The sequence below is a fragment of the Glycine soja genome, chromosome 7, assembly GCF_004193775.1.
Source record: "Glycine soja cultivar W05 chromosome 7, ASM419377v2, whole genome shotgun sequence".
NCBI classification, from domain to species: domain Eukaryota; kingdom Viridiplantae; phylum Streptophyta; class Magnoliopsida; order Fabales; family Fabaceae; genus Glycine; species Glycine soja.
Genome location: NC_041008.1, coordinates 32995397 through 33000511, shown reverse-complemented (window position 1 = coordinate 33000511; position 5115 = coordinate 32995397). Strand labels below are relative to the sequence as shown.

General features: G+C 36.6%; 1 non-coding gene across 1 annotated transcript; it reads right to left on the bottom strand.

Moving 5' to 3' along the window:
• Positions 1-4495: 4495 nt before the first annotated feature.
• On the bottom strand, positions 4496-4602 carry LOC114420815. Its single transcript, XR_003668448.1, has one exon. It is a non-coding gene; the product is annotated as a small nucleolar RNA R71 (small nucleolar RNA).
• Between the last annotated feature and the right edge of the window lie 513 nt (positions 4603-5115).

Genomic DNA, 5115 nt, shown 5'->3' with positions numbered 1-5115 from the left:
TTGGTGATATAACTGTTCATTTTAATATTCTTAATGCTATGAAACACCCATCTGAAGATCTTCCTGTATTTCGTGTTGAAATAATTGACCATATTGTTGATGAATACATGACTGATCTTCATTCTAATCTACATGCTTGTCACTCTTCAAGCATTGAATCTGAATTTGTACTTGATCATATGTCTGAATTTGATGCTGAGAATGAATCTGAATTTGATATTGATTACATGTTTGGTGATGTTTTACCTCTTGAGATTGATTTTCTAGAGTCAGATAGTACTAACCATGTTTCAGGAAGTACACATACCTCTGACTTTCTTTATGAGGTACAGGCTGAGAAACCATCTCTTTCTACCATTATCCAGCCGCCCACACCAGAATTGAAGTCTCTGCCATCGAATTTAAAATATGCTTATTTGGATGATAGCAAAAGTTTCCCAGTAATTATATCTGCCTCCCTTGCTGATGAGCAAGAGGAGAAGCTGTTATCAGTTCTCAAGAAGTATAAAAAGGCTATAGGCTGGACCCTGGCGGACATTCCTGGTATTAGCCCATCCACATGTATGCATCGAATAAATTTAGAGGATGGGGCTAAACCAATAAGACAGCCACAGAGAAGACTCAACCCAGTGATTCTTGACGTAGTGAAGAAGGAGGTAACCAAGCTTTTGCAAGCTGGAATCATTTATCCTATCTCCGACAGCCAAAGGGTGAGTCCCGTCTAGGTAGTCCCGAAGAAAACCGGCCTCACCATGATCAAAAATGAGAAGGAGGAGCTAATTCCTACTCGGGTGCAAAACAGTTGGAGAGTCTGCATCGACTATAGGAGGCTGAACCAGGTTACCAAAAAGGACCATTTTCCCCTGTCATTCATTGACCAGATGCTTGAATGCCTGGCAAGTAAATCTCACTACTATTTCCTGGATGGTTTTTCTGGTTATATGCAAATCACTATTGCTCCTGAGGATCAGGAAAAGACCACATTCACCTGCCCCTTCGGCACTTTTGCCTATAGGAGGATGCCTTTCGGCCGGTGCAATGCCCCTCGTACCTTCCAGCGGTGCATGATTAGTATTTTCAGTGATTTTTTAGAAAATTGCATAAAGGTGTTTATGGATGATTTCACTGTATATGGATCCTCTTTTGATGTTTGTTTGGATAGTCTGGAAAAAGTTTTCAATAGATGCACTGAAACTAACCTTGTTCTAAATTTTGAAAAATGTCATTTTATGGTTGAGCAAGGTATAGTTTTAGGCCACATTATTTCGAATAAGGGCATTGAAGTAGATCCTGCCAAAATTTTTGTTATTTCACAATTGCCTTACCCCTTTTTTGCATGCGAGAGGTGCGATCTTTTCTTGGTCATGCAGGATTCTACAGGCACTTTATAAAAGATTTTAGCAAGGCACTTGATTGGACAGCCCCATTTGAGCTAATGTGCGATGCATCCAATTACACATTGGGGGTTGTCCTTGCTCAAAAGATCTCCTTACTTCAGCTTACTTCTTTTCCACCATGACTTAGGGAGTTTTTTCTTTTCCTATCTCCTTCTTTACTTTTATTACATTTGTCCGATTCTATTTGATGGTTTACTTGATTTTAATCTTTTAATTGTGCTATATTGAGGACAATGTGTTGTTTAAGTATGGGGGGGAGTGTTCTTTGGTTTTGGTTTTGCTAGTTTTGTTAGTTTTATTTGGGTTAAATTTGTTAGTTTTGTTGGGTTTCTAGTTTAATATTTTAGGTCAATTTTGTTTGCATGTACAACTTTGCATATTTTTCTTTGAATTATAGGATATGTTCAAGAAATGGGTAATTGTTCTAAAAATAAAAGTCTCTTGACATTTTGTGATTTGAAATCCTTGTTTTTCCTCTAGATGTCATGATAGTTTTGAAAGCTCAATTTGAAAGTGATAAGTTTACCTTTGTGAGAATTTGAGCCATCCATCATCATAATCTTTTGGTGTGTTTTGCCCCATTGATTGCTTGCACAATAGCCTTGGCTTGATTCTTGTTGATGCTTCCTAATTCACATGCATATTTGGAAATGATTTAGGAAATTTTGTTCTTATAAGCTTCTAGCCAAATAGACTTACCTTGAATTAATTCCTTTGATAGCCCCTTTGAGCCTATGTTCCCCTTTCTTTCTTTTGAAGCTCATTACAAGCCTTAAGTGAAAAACCATGATATCACCTTACCCTTAAGGAATTCTGGAGCTTTGGAATTGTTTTGGGAATAAGTTGGGAATAAGTGTGTGGGGGTATGTTTCATTGAAAGATATGATTTTTGGTCATGCTTAATGTTTTATTTTGGTCATGCTTGATGTATATATATTGCCTAGTTCTTGCTTTAATCTTCAATTTCTTCAAAAAAATGAAAAAAAATTGAAAAAAAAAAGAAAAAATTTAAATTGCTGCAAATTCTACAAATTCATACTGTTCAAAAAAAAAGAGAAGAAGAAAAGAAGTGAAGTTGAATAAATGAGGTCTTGTTATGAGGACTTGATTTGGGAGTCTTGGTTGATTTTGTTGATATTAGAGGGTTTGGGTTTACTACTTGTGCTTAATTTCCACTTATTCCCCATTGCTCCTCTATTCCTTTGAGATTTAGCTACTTATTCCATATTTTTTTCCTTACCTTGTCCTTGGCCCCATTACAACCTTTAAAGACCTTTTGATCCTCATGTGCATGTGTTTGTCAAGTTGTTTGTCAATTTTAAAATTTTGCCAAGTCTATGTAGTGTTTGTTTTCATGAGTGTTTTGAGAGTAAACAGTATCCTAGACACTTGAGAGATAGAGTGTATATCTTGTGAGGCTTAATCATTTTTCATTCTTGAGCTGATTAACTATTTTGCCACGATTGGGTTGCTTGGATGATTTTCACGAATGTCTTGACTCTTTGGATCTCTTCACGTTAGATGTTACCCATTCCTTGATGTTCATTGAGAAATATATAAATGTTTTTGTTTGTCTCTCTTTGATATCCTTGGATTTTTCTCTTTGTTTCATTTTGCCCAAGACTGCAAAAGGCTAACTATGGGGGATTTTGATGTACCATTACCATTATTTTCTCCTATTTCTTAACCATTTTTGCACCATTTTAATTACTGATTAGTCTTAATTGTCAAATTAATTATGCAGTTTTATCATTTGGGCCTATTGGACTAATTTTGTGTTTTTAATTTAATTTCAGGAGAATTATAAGCAATTGGGCTTGAATCTAGAATTGGGCTTGGACTTAAAGAGAGCAGACAATTTTATCAAATCTTATCTTATCTAGATTTTATCTAATCTAGATATTATTTCATCTAGATCTTATCTTATCTTATTTAGATTTGATTTTATTTTATTTATGGGTTTGGATTTAAAACAGATTTGTAAGCTTTGGGGCTGAAAACTATATAGCAACATCAAGGTTCTAGTTTAGGCCCTCTTCTCTCCTCTCTCTCCTCTTTCGTTTTGAGTTTTAGGCTTCTCTTCTTCTTTTAGACACTTTTTTGTTTTGCAATTCCAGTTGTTACTTTTCGTTTTAGCAATAAAATTTCGTTCTCTATTGATTAATGGAAGGCTAAGTCTCCAGCGTTGTTTTCTCTTGAGGATCAAGCATAGTTCTCTTTGAGGTTCTATTATTACTATTAAATTTTGTTTAGTTTTTCCTCTTCACTAATTACTCTGAAATTGTTGCAATTAATTCATGCATGCTTAGTGCATGATTAATTGTCTCTGCGCTTAATTTACGTTAATGCTTAATGATCGTTCATGATAAATTGGTGTATGTGTTGCTTAATCACATAATGAATGCCTTATGTTAAATTTCTCTTAGTAATTTAATTTAGGGTTGGATTAAGTGGTTGAACTGATAAAGGATAAACTCTCGTAACCTAGGATAAGAGACTTGCTTGTGAATCAAGGGGAAGCAACGTGTTTTAATTCTAATATTTTCTAATCCACATCTATTCGTTGTTTAATTTACAAAAGCAAACAATCCCCCCCCCCCAATTCATTACTATTTTCCTACTATCTGTTATGAACGTTTGGTTGATCATTGCTCGTTGGGACACGACCTAGGATCACTTCATAGATATTGCATTTTTAATGTTTATTTGATTCGGGTACGGCCTCGATCACTCTACCTCGTGAGAGGACTCTTAGGGAGATGGATGCATCTGACTTCACTTATGAAAGCTTGTGCATTCAATATCCTGAGGAGGATGTTCCATATGTTCTCAAGACTGGACTAATACATTTGCTACCCAAGTTTCATGGTCTTCCAGGTGAAGATCCTCATAAGCATCTTAAGGAGTTCAATATTGTCTGTTCCACCATGAAGCCCCCTGATGTCCAGGAAGATCATATCCTTCTAAAGACTTTTCCTCATTCTCTAGAGGGAGTGGCAAAAGATTGGTTGTACTACCTTGCTCCCAGGTCCATTTCCAGTTGGGATGACCTTAAGAGGGTGTTCTTTGAGAAATTCTTTCCTGCATCTAGGACCACTGCCATTAGAAAAGACATTTCAGGCATCAGGCAACTTAGTGGAGAGAGCTTGTATGAGTACTGGGAAAGATTCAAGAAATTGTGTGCAAGCTGACCTCACCACCAGATTTCTGAGCAACTCCTTCTGCAATATTTCTATGAGGGACTTAGCAACCTGGAGAGGAGTATGATTGATGTTGTCAGTGGTGGAGCTCTTGGTGATATGACTCCTATTAAGGCTAGGAATCTGATTGAGAAGATGGCTTCCAACTCCCAACATTTCAGTGCAAGAAATGATGCTATTGTCCTTAGAGGAGTCCATGATGTGGCCACGGATTCATCTTCATCTGCTGAAAATAAAAAGCTTGAGGGAAAACTTGATGACTTGATCAACCTAGTAACTCAGCTTGCCATAAATCAGAAATCTGCATCTGCACCTGTTACTGTTGCAAGAGTCTGTGGTCTATGTTCTTCTGCTGATCACATACAGATCTCTGTCCTTCTTTGCAGCAATCTGGAGTCAATGAGCAACCTGAAGCCTATGTTGCAAACATTTATAATAGACCTCCTCAGCAGCAAAACCAACAACAGTAGAATAATTATGATCTTTCAAGCAACAGATACAATCCAGGTTGGAGGAAT